This window comes from Elephantulus edwardii, unplaced genomic scaffold, assembly GCF_000299155.1.
Source record: "Elephantulus edwardii isolate Elephantulus edwardi_28Jun2011 unplaced genomic scaffold, EleEdw1.0 scaffold00097, whole genome shotgun sequence".
NCBI lineage: Eukaryota > Metazoa > Chordata > Mammalia > Macroscelidea > Macroscelididae > Elephantulus > Elephantulus edwardii.
In genome coordinates, this window is record NW_006399847.1 from 12,919,726 (window position 1) to 12,937,721 (window position 17,996).

General features: G+C 38.8%; 1 pseudogene; it reads left to right on the forward strand.

Annotated features, from left to right (window-relative positions):
- Positions 1 to 7,170: 7,170 nt before the first annotated feature.
- LOC102843422 lies at positions 7,171 to 8,278 on the forward strand (annotated as a pseudogene).
- Positions 8,279 to 17,996: the final 9,718 nt, after the last annotated feature.

The window sequence follows — 17,996 nt, forward strand, 5'->3', positions numbered from 1 at the left end:
TGTTGGTGCATATATCTGAATGACAGTGGTATTCACTGAACTTCCTTGTAAGCATATGTAAGCGTATATGTGTGTGTGTGTGTATAAAATTGTGTACTGTTGCGTTGGAACCAATTCATAATTGTGTTTTCAATGTTTTTCAGAGGCAGTGAATTGTGTAAGACAGGATTACCCATCTTTCTCCAACAAAGCAGCTCATGGATTTGAACCATATGCCTTTGATTTGACAATATTACTCCTTGCCACTAAGCCACTAAAGCCCTCATAAGTTGTTACATATTGCCATGAGTCTGAACTAACTCATAGCTGACCCTCCAGTGATTTTTCCCCCCAGAGGCTCTAAATTGCACAGGAGGATACTGCCTAACTTTTTTCCTACAGCACAGCTGATGGATTCAAACTGCCTGCCTTAGGGTGGACAGCACAACTGCCTACCCACTAGGCCACCAGAGCAATACACACACAGAATGAAGGAGAGAGAAGAGATTGATTTCTCTCAAGGAAATGCTCACATACTTGTGTAGATTGACAAGTTCTAGTTCCTTGGGTTAAATATCAGGAGAGAGATTTCTCTTGACTCAACTACAAAAGGACAAACCCAAGATTGCAGAGGTTGGTGAATTCAAATTAGCCGGTAAGTCTATTGGCTTCATAGACTAGTAGATCAAAGATTGGCAAACAATATGGCAGATTAATGTCTGAAGAACCAAGAAGTAATGAGTCAGATACAGGATCCAGATCTAGCCAAAACTAGGTTGCTTTTCCAGTGTCCATATTTATCTATGTCTAGTCAATGCAGGCCACACCTCTGAGAAGAGGAGATGTCTCTATATTTGGTGGGGGTTATAAATAGGTTAAGAGTGTTGCTTACTACCTTAAATCTTTTATGTTGGATCAATGTTGATCAAATGAGACCACATTATGGAGGATATCATTATCTAGCTGCCAAGTTACATCATTACATACGTGCCAAACCAGAGAATCTTGTAGTATAGTCAACCTCATAGGATGCTGTTGACTTAAGACTCATAGTGAGCTTATGAACAACATATGGGAAGCCTTGTCCTGCCCTACTCCATCCTCACGGACTTTGCCTGCATAAGGTCATTGTTGCACTCACTGTGTCAGTCCATCTTGCTGAGTGTATTCCTTTCTTTTTATGATCTCTACTTCTCCCAGCATTATGTCTTATTCCAAGGATTCACATGTCCTGGCAACATGCCCCAAATATGTGAAACAAAGTTTCATCCTGGTTCCACTTTCTGGGAGACAGATTTGTTTGTCTTTTTTGGCTGTTCATGATATAGTCAATGCTCTTCTTCAACATCACAACTCAAAGCTGTCAGTTCTTCAGTCTTCTGAAGAAGTTGTCCAACTTTCAGATGCATGGAAAGTGACTGAAAACAACATGACTTGGATCAGGTGCATCTTAGTCTTTAAACCAACATCTTGCTGCTGCCATAGGTGTAGATTATGGATCTAAGTAAATAAACTGATTGACAACTTCAGTCTTTTTTATGTCTGTCAAAATGTTGCCTATTGGTCCAGTTATGAGGATTTTTGTCTTCTTGATGTTGAAATGTAATCCATATTGAAGGTAAGCATTTCAAGTTGTCTTCATTTTCTGTAATACGCAAGGTTGTATCATCTGAGTGATGCAGGTTGTTAATGAGTCTTCTTCTAATTATGATACCACATTTCCCTTCATATTGCCCTTGAATGATTTGCTCGTTGTACAGATTGAATGTTGTTGACATCAAGATTTCTTCAAGCCCAGGCAAATGGGCCGTAAAGAAGTAGTTAAAAGTTTGAGTGGGGTAGTTTCATTCAAGAAGGCTTAAAGCTGCCTCTGCAAGAAAATGCTGACTGGAAGGGAAGTGTGCAGGAGCTGAAGGGACAGAAAAATACTTTTTAAAAAAATTTTATTTTTGCATGAGTGTACCATCAAATCAGATCTGACTGATACAGGAGGAGATTGTCCCTCCTTTTCCCGGCAGAGCATCTGGTGGATTCGAACCGTGAGCCTCTGGGATTGTAGTTGCAGCTCCTTGCCACTAGGCCACCAGAGCTCCCCCAGAAAAATACTTGAAAATGCAATATGGTAAAAGAGTTTACAGTTCAAGTGAGTCTCCAACTAGAGAAATTGTCTTCAATGAAATGTCATTGTTAGAAAGTGAGGCACAAGTCTTTAGCTGAAACTTGTGATACTGACTACATAAAAAGCATGAAATATAATGTCACAGAAAGTCAATGAAGCAGGGAACTTAATACTCAGTGAAGAAAGTTCCCAAAGTAAAAGAAAACATCAGCTTCTTGTGTCAGCTCCTTGATTCCTGCAGGAAAATGGCTGGAGATTTAGAGGGGCAATTCAGAAGCACCATACCTTTTTACCAAAGGTTCATTAGTTTCTGTGAGGAAATCACTCAGCAATGTGGGTTGGTGACTGTTCCAATAAAGAAGAAGTTAAATGTTCACAACAGGCACAAGTAAGCAGAATTAGAGTTTGAAAGCTAGATTTTTAAAGTGGCGCATATGAGCCAACGATTCTACAGGCAGTAAAGAGTAGCAGCCCCAAAAGGTGATGGCCTCCTTTGTGTCCTCAGGAAGCATGAACTCTGAGGATACATGGGCATCTAGGGAAATGTGCAGATTTGAGTTCGGTTTAGAGCAGCCAAGGCTTAATCAGCCAGAGGTTCAGCAAGACATGGGACATGTTTCATTCTTTATGTTCATTCTGTTTTATGCATTTTTGTTTCATTTCTATCAGATGCTATAATTACCTATTTAAGAATAACACAATTCCTAAGGTAATGCTTGCAGAACATAGATTATTTTAATACAATTACACATAATATAAATATATGTGATGAACAAATAATTATAGAAGCTAGATTATATGAAGGAGAATGTGGCATAAGGATGAACTTATCAAAACTTGCCTTTATGTAAATGACACAGCCTTGCTTACTGAAAGTAAAGGTTCAAAGCAATTACCGAAAGATGAAAGCCTTCAATATGGGTTATACCTCAACATCAGGAATGCAAAAATTTCATCATTTGGATCAATAGGCAACGTCTTAAGGAATGGATGAAAGACTGAAGTTTCCAATGACTTAATTTTACTTGGATCTACAATCAAAACCCATGATAGCAGCAGTCAAGAAATAAAAAAACACATTGCACTGGGGAATGTGTTGTTAAAGACCTCTCCAAAGGGCTGAAGAGCAAAGATGTCTGTATAAAGTGCACCTGCCATAGTTAGACAATGAATAAGTATGACAAAAGAATCAATGCCTGAACATGTTATAGGCTGGCAAAAGAATAAATAAGTCTGTTTGGAGGAAGTCCAACCCAGGTACTCCCTAGGAACAAGGTTGGTAAAATTCTATCTCACATACTTTGGACATGCATGTTGTCAAGAGAGGCCAGTCCTTGGAAAAAGACATCATTCCGGGAAAGGTGGAGGGTCAGAGGAAGAGAGGAAAACCTTCAACAAGATACATTAACTTAGGGAGACACACAATGGATTGTACACCTATGTTCATAGCAATGTTCGCAATAGCAAGAAAATGGAAATAACCTACATATCTCTCAACAAATGAATGGTTAGAGAAATTATGGTACACATAGAATATTATGTAGCACTAAGGAACTATGATTTTATAAAATACTATATAGCATGGAAAAGTCATAGTGTCTAGAGAGCATTATGCAGAGTAAACGAACTTAATCCCATAAGGATAAATACTGCATAAGACAAATACTGCAAAGACTGTATTATTGTAAAAATAGAAGTACAACTAGTAAGATATGTATAAAAGTCCAAAAGGGGAAGGGAGAGTGGGAGAGGAGAGAAGGTTATATAGGGGGAGAAATTACTAGGGTAAGAGTTTGGTGAGCAGAGGGTGTGTGTGAAAGAGTTGTGGCAATATTGTATAACTATTGTTCATAGGGTCATTATGAGTTGTAGTTAATTCAATGGCACATAACAACAATAACAGTTACAATCACAATCTAATTTTTAAGAATATATACTAACATTTCAATGGAATCTCTAGAATGAGATTGTGTAATTTTTGAATTTTAATTTAATATTTTGGACCCTTATTACTTCAACAGATCTGAAATTTGACATAACAAAGTAGAAATATTTGAAATGTTACAAAGAAAGGTGATCTGGCAGTGCAGAAATTATTAAACAATATCCTTAATATCACATGGAAGTAAGATTCTGCTGAAGATTATCCAAAAATGACTAGAACAGCACATTTGGAACTTCCAGAAGTGCAGGCTCAGTTTAGAAGAGGCTGTGGCACTAGGGATATTATAGCTAATGTCAGCTGGATCTTGGCTGAAAGCAGGGAGTACCAGAGGAATGTCTGTGTTTCATTGACTATGCAAAGGCATTTGACTGTGTGGACCACAACAAACTGTGGCTAAGTCTGAGAAGAATAGGAATCCCAGGAACATTTGATGGTGCGAATGTGAAACCTATACTTGCACCAGGAGGCAATCATCGGAACAGAGTAAGGAAACACTGCATAGTCCAAAATTGGGAAGGGTGTTTAACAGGGACATGCCCTATCTCCATACCTTTTCAATCTATATCCAGAACAGATTATTCAGAAGGTTGGGCTCTATATCAAGACTGGAGTAAGAGTCATCAAAAATCTGCATTATGTAAATGACACAACTCTATTTGCTGAAACTGAGGAGGACCTGAAGTGTTTGCTGCAGAAGGTCAATGACTGCAGCCTTCAATAAGGATTGAAGCTCAATATCAAGAAAAAAAATTCTCACCACTCGGCCGACTGGCAACATTATGATAGATGGTGAAGAGATCGATTGTTAACAGTTTGAATTTGCTTGGCTCTACAAAAAACACTCTTGACATCAGCACCAAGAAATGAAAATATGGATTGCATTGGGAAAGTCTGCTATCAGAGATCTCTCCAAAGTACTGAAGAGCAACGATGTCAGTCTAGAGACTAAGGTGCACCTGATACAGGCTGTGGTGTTTGCAATCACTTGCTATGCATCAGAGAGCTGGACAATGACTACGGATGATAGAAGGAGAATTGATGCCTTTGAGCTGTAGTGTTGGAGAAAAGTATTGAATGTACCATTCACTGCTAAGAGAACAAACAGTTTTGTCCTAGAGAGGGTGAAACCAGCCTGCTCCTTGGAGGCTTTGTCTGACATACTTTGGACATATTGCAAGGAAGGACAAGTCTTTGGAGAGGGACATCGTACTTGGGAGGATGGACGGACAACGCAGGAGAGGAAGATCCTGGATGATTCAGTGACTGGATTAATGTGGGTAAGTGTGTTGGAGACAATGAGATTGACACAGGATAGAGCAGGTTTAGGGCTGTTTTACATAGGGTTACAGGAGACTCAATGGCACATAACAACAACATGAGGTATGATATAAAATTTATACAGATGTATACATCTTAGCATTGCTTGGTTTAAAAACAAAATAATAAAAATTACATCAGTGATCACCATCCTACCAAGTGAGTTTTTAGTGTTTTTACTAGCTTGTCCTTCTAAATTTGGGAAGTTGATATTTACTATTTCCTTTTATTATTAATTTTTAATCTCTGATATACTTTGTTATATAAATGTTTCTGAATTGTATATATTCTGTTTACTATATCATGGACTGCCAAAAAAATAATTAAGAATTGCAGCCAGAGTGGTCTTTAGAAACAAGGATGATGAGATTTTGTCTACATACTTTTGGAATATCATCAAGAGGGTCAGTCCTCAGAAAATGTTATCAAGTGTGGAAAATTAGAGTGTCAGTGAAAAAGAGGACAGCTTTCAATTAGATGAATTCACGTAGTGACAGCAACAGTAGGCTTGTTCTCCACCAAGCACTTCAAGTCCTCTTTTCAGTGAGCAAGGTTGTGTCATCTGCATGACACTGTTGATAAATCTTCCTCTGATCCTTATGCCACTTCTTCATAAGGTTCAGTTCCTTATTTGTTCAAAGTACAGATTGGTGTAAAGAAAGGATACAGTCCTGACACACATTTTTCTTTATTTTAAACCATGCATTGTTCCATTACTCTGTTCACACAACAGTCTCTTGGTCTAGGTACAGATTTTGCATGAGCACAATTAAGCCTTCTGGGATTCTTTTTCTTCTCAATGTTAGTCATAGTTTGTTGTGATCCACACAGTCAAATGCCTTTGTGTAGTTAATAAAACACAGACAACCCTCTGGTATTCTCGGTCTTCTGCTAAGATTCATTTGACATCAGCAGTGATATTTCTGGTACTACAAGCTCTTCTAAATCAAGTTCTAATTTTTGGCTCTTGTCTGTCATGTACTGTTTTGGCCATTGTAAAATAACATTCAGCAATATTTTGCTTACATGTGATATTAATGATCATATTCCATAATTTCCCATATTTTGTTGAATCACAGGAACTCTGGTGGCTTAGTGGTAAGGAGTTGCACTGCCAACCCAAAGGCACATGATTTGAATCCACAAGATGCTGTGAGGGAGAAAGATAAGCAGTTTCCTTTCTTGCAATTTACTGCCTCTGAAAACCTCTGAAAGGTAGTTATGAGTAGATTCCAACTCGACAGTACCTAACAACACTTTTGTGTTGTGGATCAATTGGCCTGGCCAGGTAGTTGTCTTCCAGATATCTTGGCACAGCCTGATGAGCATGTCCAGGACTGAATCTGTCTGTTAAAACATGTCAATTGATATTACATCAATTCTTGGGACCTCTTCTTGTGCAATTAACTGCTGCTGAAAACCCAGTGGAGCTTTGGGTCCATTCCAACTTGACAGTACATAACAACAAATAACAATTAATGGCATGAACCTACAAATGTAAACATCACAAAGAATTTGAAAGAGGATAAATCCAAATAGATCTTTAACAGGATTCTTCATAGTTAGGCACTAGAAAAAACCCCAACAAACAAACAACCCCCCCAAAAAAAAACAAACTAGCAAACAAACAAAAAAGCCCCACAGAGATTCAGCAAAAATAGCAAAGTTCAACAGTGCAACAAACGACAAATACTGGAGAGGCGTGGAGCGATTAAACTTTTTTTTTTTTGTACAGTAAAAAATATATTTAGCCCCAGCCCTGCTGCGGCGCCTCCGCCTCCCTGCTAGGTCAGCCGGCCGCCCCGCCCGGCTGCTGCCCAGAATGAACATCATGGATTTTAACATGAAGAAACTGGCGGCCGACGCCGGCACCTTCCTCAGTCGAGCCGTCCAGTTCACAGAAGAAAAGCTTGGCCAAGCAGAGAAGACAGAATTGGATGCTCACTTGGAGAACCTGCTTAGCAAAGCTGAATGTACCAAAATATGGACAGAAAAAATAATGAAACAAACTGAAGTGCTATTACAGCCAAATCCAAATGCCAGAATAGAAGAATTTGTTTATGAGAAACTGGATAGAAAAGCCCCAAGTCATATAAATAACCCAGAACTTTTGGGACAGTATATGATTGATGCTGGCACTGAATTTGGTCCAGGAACAGCTTATGGTAATGCCCTAATTAAATGTGGAGAAACACAGAAACGAATTGGAACAGCAGACAGAGAACTGATTCAAACATCAGCTTTAAATTTTCTCACTCCTTTAAGAAATTTCATAGAAGGAGATTACAAAACAATTGCTAAAGAAAGGAAACTATTACAAAATAAAAGACTGGATTTTAGATGCTGCAAAAACCAGACTGAAAAAAGCAAAAACTGCAGACACTAAATCTTCATCTGAACAGGAATTAAGAATAACTCAGAGTGAATTTGATCACCAAGCAGAGATTACCCGACTTCTGCTTGAGGGAATCAGCAGTACACATGCTCATCACCTTCGCTGTCTGAATGACTTTGTAGAAGCCCAGATGACTTACTATGCACAATGTTACCAGTACATGTTAGATCTCCAAAAACAACTGGGAAGTTTCCCATCAAATTATCTTTGTAACAACAATCAGTCTTCAGTACCATCCGTACCCCCTGCTTCAACAAGTGTGATTGGTCCTTCTGCAGTGGCTTCAAGCAATCTGGTAATCACATCTCCTTCCAACCTCAGTGACCTTAAGGAGTACACTGGCACCAGAAAGGCCAGGGTTCTCTATGATTATGATGCTGCAAATAGTAGTGAACTATCACTTCTGGCAGATGAGGTGATTACTGTATTCAGTGTCATTGGAATGGATTCAGACTGGCTCATGGGAGAAAGAGAAAATCAGAAGGGCAAAGTGCCAATTACATACTTAGAGCTGCTCAATTGAATAGGTGGACAGTGGAAAGATTACCCATCATGACACCATATTTATATACAAATAACTCTAAATAAGGCAGATTTAAGTATCTTCCATGTTAATGTTGTAAGAGACTAAAAAGAAAATACCAGTCTCAGAAACCAGCCTTTCTGCCAGTAAAGTTGCACAGTAGAGATTTCATTACGAAATTTATGTTAGAGCTTCATGCCAAGAACATTTTTTTACAAAATTCTCTTTCTACTGAAGACTCACTAACACACACCCTCTACTTTTGAGCGCCAACTTAAAACAGAAGAACTGTTTTCTACTGAATTTTTCATTACTGGCACGCTTTTTCTTTTGTGTAAAATAAATTTATTGTGAATTGAAAAAAAATATTTAAAAATTATCTTTTCAACAAGTGTTATGTGTGCAATTCAGGGAATTTAGTGACATTCTCCATATTGTTCAGTCCTCTCCGCTGTCCATTTCCAGATACATTTCATAACGCTTAATACACTCAATACCCCTTAAGCAACAACTACCCATTTTCCCTCCTACCTGCCCCAGGTGACCACTAATAAACTTTGATCTCTGTGTGTTTGCTTGTTCTTGGTGTTTCATGTAAGTGAGGTCATATATTTGCTCTTTTGCATTTGCTTTATCTGACTCAGCCTAATGTTTTCAAGGTTAATTCATTCTGTAGCATCCACCAGAACTTCATTTCTCTTTGAAGAAATGAATAATATTACCGAATAATATGCCACTGTCTATACTTGCTGAAAATGAGGAGGGCTTGAAGCACTTGGTGCAGAAGACCAAGGAATACAGCCTTTGATATGGATTGCATCTCAATGTCAGGAAAACAAAGATTCTTACCACTGGACCGACAGACAGTGTCATGATGGATGGAGAGGAGATTGAAACTGTCAACAGTTTTATCTTGCTTGGATCCAGAATTAACACCCTTGGTACCAGCAGTCAGAAAATAAAGAGACGCATTGCACTGGGAAAATCTACAGTTAGGGACCTTTCCAAATTATTGAGAAATAGTGATGTCAGTTTTAAGATTAAGGGTGTCTGATTTAGGCCATAGTCTTTAAAATTACTAGCTATGCATATGGGAGCTGGATAATGAATAGAGTGATGGAAAAATAATTGATGCCTTTGAGCTGTGGTGTTGGAGAACATTGAATGGCCCATGGACAGCCAAGAGAATGAAGAAATATGTCCTGCAGCTGGAGTGCTCTTTGGAGGCAAGTATAATGAGACTTTGCCTCACATATTATGGACATGTGACTAGGAGGGGCTATTCCTTGGAGAAACATGATTCTGGGCAGGATTGAGGGTTGGCGAAGGAAAGGAAAACCCACAACTAGGTGGATTGATACAGTGACTGCTATAGTGGGCTCTTGTGTGTTAGGAAGTGAGAGGACAGAGCAGGGTTCAGATCTTTTGTTCATAGGGTTGCTGAGTCGTGCTTGATTCAACTGCACCTAACAACAGACAAAATATATACATGGCATAGTCTGGAGGCTTATCCATTCATAAGCTGATGGGTGGTTGAGATTTTTCTGCCTTTTGGCCATTGTGAACAATGCTGCAGTAAACACTGGTGCACACAGATCTATTTGCATTCTTGCTTTCAAATCTTTTAGGAGTGTACTTAAGAGTGAAAACAGTAGAGCATATAGTAATTCTGTTTAATATTTTCAGAAACCACCAAACTGTGGAGACCATTTTATATTCTTACCAGCAATAGATGAGGCTTCCAATTCCTGCACATCTTTGTCAATACCTGTTATTTTCTGGTAATGACCATCTTGCTTGAAGTGGTACCTTACTGTGATTTTTTTCTAAATAAAATTTTATTTTAATTGTGATTTTAACTAATGTTTAAAGAGAAGTTAGATTTTCATTCATTTATTGTTGCACATTCCCCCATCTCTCCCTTCCCTCTCTCTCAGTTCACTTTAAAAAAAAATCATTCATGGGGGAGCTCTGGTGGCCTAGTGGCAAGAAGTTGAACTGCAATCTCAAAGGTACATGGTTCAAGTCCACCAGATGCTCTGCTGGAGAAGGAGGGGCAATCTCCTGTACCAGTCAGATCCGATTTGACGTACACACACACAAAATAATAATTAAAAAATATGTTAAAAAATTCATTCATTGTTGCAACCCCACCCTAACCCCCAAGGTTCGAACTCTTATTCACTGCTGGTGGGTATGCAAAATGGTACAAACACTAGAGAAGGGAGTCTGTAATTTTCTCAAAAACTTGGAAATAAAAATACCTTTTGAAGCAGCAATTCCACTGCTGAGAATATACCCTAAAGAAACCAGAGCCACTATTCTAACAGATGTACACACATCCATGTTTATTGTTGCCTTATTCATAATAGCAAATAAATGTACACAACCCAAGTGCCTATCAACAAATGAATGAATAGAAAAATGATGGTACAGTCACACAATGGAATACTATGCAGTACTGAAGAAATGAACTCATAAAGCATTACCCACCATGGAGGAGCCTGGAATACATTGTGCTAAGTGAAATATCTCAGTCACAAAAAGACAAATATAGCATCACACCACTGTTACACAATAGGATAGCCATGGGAGGAGGTGATTGGGGAGGCAATACAGGAAAAATAGATAGATAATGAACACTGTAATAGAACAGATGAGGGGAAGAACTATCTGAAAGAAATGCGCACCAGATTAAATACTTGGGAGCAAATCTAACTAAAACACAAAAGACCTACACAAAGAAAATTACAAAACATTACTACAAGATACAAAAATAGACCTGGAGAAATGGAAGAACATACCATGTTCATGGATAGGAAAATTCAGTATCATGAAAATTATTATTCTACCAATAGCAATCCACAAGTTCAGTGCAATCCCAATACAGATAACAATGCCATTCTTCAGTGAGGTGGAAAAGGCAATTTCCAATTATATTTGGAATGGGAAGAGACCCCAAATAAGGAAAGCACTTCTGAAAAAGAGAAATAAGGTAGGAAGCATACCACTCCCTGATTTCAAATCATACTACACAGCTGTGGTGGTCAAGACAGCATGGTACTGGTACAGTGACAGACACATAGATCAATAACATAAAATTGAGAAGAAATCAGCTCATCTACCTATAGTAAACTGATTTTTGACAAGGAGATGAAATCAGTTAAGTGAGGAAATAACGGCTGTTTTAACAAATTGTGTAGGCAAAATTGGAAAACCATCTGTAGAAAATGAAAGCACGACTCACACACCTCACAACATATGCAAAAACCAACTCAAGGTGGATCAAGGACCCAGGAATAAAACTATAAATTTCATTAGAGGAAAGCTTGGAAGAACTCTAGAAGCCCTAATCAACAACATAAACAGTCTTCCAAGGATCCTGAAAAACCTACAACCGGGAGAGAATAAAATAGATGAATGGGATCTTCTGAAAATCAAATCCTTATGTGCGGGGGGGGGGGGGAAGAAAGAAGTTCAGGCTTATTTGAAGGAATTGGCAAAAAATATGGTGCCAGGAATAATTAATGGTATACCAATTGACATATTTCAACTAACAGATGCTGCCCTAGATGTGCTCACCAAGTTGTGTCAAGAAATCTGGAGGACAAACACTTGGACAACTGACTGGAAGAGATCTATATTTGTTCCCATTCCAAAGAAAGATGATCCAACCGAGTGTGGAAAGTATCGAATATCATTGATATCCCATGCAAGCAAGATCCTGCTGAAGATTATCCAAAAATGACTGGAACAGCACATTAATGGAAAACTGCCAGAAGTGCAGGCTAGGTTTAGAAAGGGTTGTGGTAGTAGGGATATTGTAGCTAATGTTAAATTGATCTTGCCTGAAAGCAGGGAGTACCAGAGGTACTGTCTATCTGTGTTTCATTGATTATGCAAAGGCACTTGACTGTGTGGATCACAGCAAACTGTCTGACTCTGAGAAGAATGGGAATCCAGATCACTTGATTGTGCTAGTGCAAAACCTATACTTGGACCAGGAGGCAAGTCATCATAACAGAGTAAGGAAACATTGCATGGTTCAAAACTGGGAAGGGTATATGCCAGGAGTGTGTCCTATCTCCATACCTTTTCAATCTATATCCAGAACAGATTATCCAAGAGGCTGGGCTCTATAAGGAGAAATGTGGCATCAGGATTGGAGGAAGAGTCATTAACAATCTGCATTATGCAGATGACACAACCTTGCTTGCTGAAACTTAGAAGGACCTGAAGCACTTGCTGCAGAAGGTCAAGGATTGCAGCCTTCGATATGGATTGAGGCTCAGTATCAAGAAGAGAAAGATTCTTACCACTAGGCCAATTGGCAGCATCAGGATGGATGGTGAAGAGACTGAGATTGTTAATAGCTTTCTTTAGCTTGCTGTGGAGTCAACACTCTTGTCACCAGCAGCCAGGAAATTAACAGAAGTATTGTGATGGGAAAGTCTGCTGTTAGGGACCACTCCAAAATACTGAAGAGGAATGGCATCACTCTGGAGACTAAGGTGCACCTGATACAGGCCATGGTCTTTGTAATCACTTGCTATGTCAGAGAGTTGGACAATGACTAGGGAGGATAGAAGGAGAATTGATGTCTTTGACCTGTGGTGTTGGAGAAGAGTATTGAATATACCGTGGACTGCTAAGAAAACGAACAGGTTCTTCCTGTAGTGGGTTAAACCAGGCTGCTCCTTGGAGACAAAGATTCTAAAGCTTTGTCTGACATACTTTGGACATGTTGCAAGGAGGGACCAGTCCTTGGAGAAGGATGTCACGCTTGGGAGGGTGGAGGAACAGCGCAGGAGAGGAAAACCCTCTATGAGGTGGATAGATGCAGTGACTGGGGTAATCAGGGTAGGTGTGTCAGAGGCATAGAAATTGGCACAGAATAGAGCAGGGTTTAGAGCTGTTGTACATAAGGTCGCTATGAGTTGCAGGTGACTTTATGGCACATAACAACAACAACATGCACATAAAAAAACCTCAAGTAAGCAAGCAAGCAAGCAAGCAAACAACCAAACAAACAAACTTCTCCAAAGTAAAAAGGAAAGCCACAGACGGGGGGAAAATTTGGTGATGACATTTATTTTTTTTTTCTTTTAAAAAAACTATTATTGATTTTAATGAAACTTTACAGAGACTTTGGATTTTCATTCATTCATTGTTGCACTTTTCTCCCTATCTAACCTCCCCCTGCCCAGTTTGCTCTTCTCTTTGAAAACAAAAGAAAAATTCTTACATTGCTATACAATCCCTCCCCTCAGGTTCACCCCACTATGCAGGCTTCATTGTGGGCTCTTGTTATGAAAATACCTAATCATATATCCCTTTTAAACATTCATCTGTTTCAATGCAGTATATGTAATTTATCCCATCTTTCTCAGTCTCCCCCAACCCCAATGTCAGTCCCGTTTTACAACAGTGGCATTTGTATTTGTATTTGTTATTTGTCCGTTTGTAATTGGGATATTTCACTCAGCATAATGTCCTCCAGGGTCACCCATTTTGTATACTATTTCATGAGTTCCTTGTTTTTCAATGTAGCATAGCATAGTATTCCATTGTGTGAATATACCACAGCTTCTCTATCCATTTATTTGTTGGTGGGCACTTGTTTCCAACTCTTTGCTATTGTGAACAAAGCCACTATAAACATGAGTGTGACTATATCTGCCTGGGTGGCGGTTATGGTTTCTTTGGAGTATATTCCCAGTAATGGAATTGCTGGGTCAAATGGTATTTCTATTTGCAACTTTTTGAGAAAGCCCATACTGCCTTCCATAGTGGTTGCACCATTTTTACACTCCTACCGACAGTGAATAAGGGTTCCAGTTTCTCCACAACCTTGCCAGCATTTCTTGTTTGCTGTTCTGTTAAATTTTGCTATTCTTGCTGGAGTGAGATGTTGTCTTAATATTTGTATGTCTCTTAGAGTTAGGGATTTTGAACTTTTCTTCATGTGTTTGTTTGCCATCTCGAATGTATTCTTTGGTGAAGTGCCTGTCCATATCCTGTTGCCATTTTGCAATTGGGTTTTTTACCTTGATCTTGTTATGGTGCTCGAGTATTTTATAAATTCTAGATATACATTCCTTATCTAACATGTCATTACCAAATACTTTTTCCCAGAGTGTGGCTTCTCTTTTTACCCTGTTGGAGAAGTTTTTGAGTGTGCATAGGGATTTGATTCTTATAAGGTCCCATTCATCTATTTTATCCTCTCCTGGTTGTAGATTTTTCAGGATGCTTGAAAGACTGTTTATGTTGTGGATTAGGACTTCTAGAGTTCTTCCAAGCTTTTCTTTAATGAAGTTTATGGACCTTGGTTTTAGTCCTACGTCCATGATGCATTTTGAGTTGGTTTTTGTGTATGGAGTGAGGTGTGGGTCTTGCTAGAGTTTTCTGCAGTTAGTTTTCCACTTTTGCAAAACCATTTGTTAAAAGGACTGTCGTTTCCCCACCTAACTGATTTCATATTTTTGTCAAATGGTATGACATTTCTGATTAGGGACTCAGATCTAAAATTTATAGACTACTCCAACACCTCAACAAGAAAAAGGTAAACAACACAATCGCAAAATGGGCACAGGATATGACCAGACACTTCAAAGAAGACATTCAGATGGCGCACAAACACATGAAGGAATGTTCCAAATCCCAAGATATCAGAAAGATGCAAATCAAAACAACTATTTAATATCATCTTACCCCAGCAACAATAGCAAAGTTGAACAAAGCAGCAAACAATAAATGCTGGTGAAGTTGTGGAGAGATTGGAACACTTTTTCACTGCTAATGGGAGGGTAAAATGGTGCAATCACTATGGAAGGCAGTATGACGCTTTCTCAAAAAGTTGGAAATAGAAATACCATTTGACCAGTAATTTCACTAGCCTACAAAATCCAGAGCTGCCATCCAAACAGATACATGCACACCTTTGTTTATTGCGGAATTATTTATGCTAGCAAAGAGATGGTAGCAACCCAAGTGCCGATCAACAAATGAACGGGTAGAAAAAGCTATGATATATTCATACAATGGAATACTATGCAACACTGAAAAAAATGAACTTGTAAAACATTACACAACATGGGGGACCCTGGAGCACATCATGCTGAGTGAAATATCTCAGTTACAAAAGGACAAATACTGCATAGCACCACAGTTATAAAGCAGGTCTGACAGGGGGTGTTGGGAGGATAATAAGAGTGGACAGATAATGACCACAGCATTGGAACAGATAAAAGAAAGAACTGTCTAAAAGGAATGTATAATTAGGTTTTGTAAGTATGACAACAACAGAGAATAAGAGAATAAAAGAATAAGAGATATATCATTGCAAAGGGGACTGGGGGTGGAGGGGAGAGAGGTAACTGTGTAACAATGAATGAATATTAAAAAAAAAAGTAAACTGGAGGAGGGGAAAATGAGGGAGAGGGAGTAAAATGTGAAACAAAGAATGAATGAAAATTTAATTTCTTTGTTCATTAAAATCACAACTAAAGTAAAATTTCATTCGTAGAGAAAAGTGAACTGGGGTGGGGTTAGAGAGAAAAATGTGCAACAATGGATGAATGTAAAAGAAGCCACAAGGAGGCTCCGGGCCTCACGATGAGGCCACAGATCTTGTCTAAAGAGCGGTGGACAAAACACAAGATGGATAGATTCTATGTTGAACCATATCTGAAAGAAATCTTTGAGAAAGAAGAGTGGGCAAAGAAATAATCACGTAACTGAAATCTGTGGATGCAGTTGTTTTAAAGATACTTTTATGATGTTGGTTAAACATGAAACACATAACTTAAGATATTTTTATGATGTTGGTTAAACATGAAATACATAACTTAAGAACTAAAAAGAAAGTAATAAAAATTTTTATATAAAATTCATAATAAAGAGAAATGTATGGACAAATACAAATACTAGTAATAAGTCTGTTTTGTCCTTCACATTTAAAAATGACAAATATATAAGAAGCAGGGATAAAAATGTTACAGGGCGGTGCTTGCTTCGGCAGCACATATACTAACATTGGAACAATACCGAGAAGATTAGCATGGCCCCTGCCTTAGGATGATGTGCAAATTCTTGAAATGTTCCTTACTGTTGAAAACAGTGAACTGGAGGGGAGAGGGGAAGGGAGGAAAATGTACAACAATGAATGAATGGAAATCCAAGTTTTCTATAAACTTTCATTAAAATATCAATTAAAAAATGTTACAAGGTACATGAATTATAAAGATGTAATTGGGGGTGAGCTCTGGTGGCCTAGTGGCAGAAGCTGCACTGCAATCCAAGAAGTGCATGGTTCGAATCCACCAGATGCTCTGCTGGAGAAGGAGGAACAATTTCCTCCTGTACCAATCAGATCTGATTTGACGGTACACACACACATACAAAAAAAATTTTTTTTTAAAAAAAGATGTAATTGGGAACAACAAGAACAAAATGGGGAGTAGGGCAGGAGTAATGATACAGGTATAGAGTTTCTTTCATGTTATTGAACTTAAGTTAGTATCAACTTATGCTACAATGTTACAAATATAAGTTGGTAAATGTGTTATCCATGATAATCACTAGTAGCCAAAACCCATGCAAAAACAGAAACTAAAATGACTTACTCTAATCAACAAAACCAAGCAAGTTTGTTGTTAGGAACCGTCAAGATGATTCACAGCAACCCTACAAGCAGCCGCTCTAGACCTTTCCCTGTTCCGCACCTTCCTCACCCTCTCTGACTGGCACAAGCTCTTTACAGTTACTGTTCAATCCATCCTGTTGACAGTCTTCCTCTCTATCTCTGACCTTCCACTTTCTCCAGTATGCCATCTTTTCCCAAGGACTGGTCTCTCCTAACAATATGCCCAAAGTACGTGAGATGATGGTTCACAGTTCTTGCCTCTACGGAGCACCCTGGTTGGACCTCCTTCAAGGCAGTTTGTTCTTTTGGCACTCCACGGGAGAAACAGTACTCTTCTCCAGCACTCCAAAGGAAGAAATTCTTCTATTGTCATCCTTATTCAACAAGCAGTAGGACAAAGGAAGAAGAAGAAAAAATAAGACCTACACAAAAACAGACAGAAGCAAGGTCACTTTTTCCCTGTAATTACAGTGAATATGAGTATAAATAGATGAATTGTTCCAGTTCAAAAGCAGAGTGGTAGAATGGATTTCAAAACTGACACAAAAACTGATGCAACTATGTGGTGTTTACAGAAGACACACTGAAAACCGAGGACATAAGGAGGCTGAAATTGAAAGGATAGGAAGATTGTTCACGATAAAAAACCAGAAACATTAGTTGTCAGTCTACCTGCAGAGATGATGTCCCCATGGGGACCTCCCTGGGGGCTGGGGCCAGTAAATGGCTGGTCTGGGCCCTCCCTTGTACTGTGCCCTTCTCTTCCATTCAACAGTCCCCATGGAACATTCCCTTCATTAACCACATCATCCTTTCTTCTCTCAAACACTTCTGAGTGGACAGAAAGAGTATAGCACCGGAGTATGAGACAAAATGCAGCCATGAACCACAGCCTACAGCTCATGCCAGCTCTGGGTCAGGTAAGACAGGGTGGTTTAGCTAAACAGTAGTAACAGAATGAGTAGGATCTCAGCACCTGACAGAAGCCCCAAGTTTTCTCATGTGATGTCTCATGTGATGTGATATATATGCAACATGTCTTTTATTCAACTACTAACAATAATGGTTTTT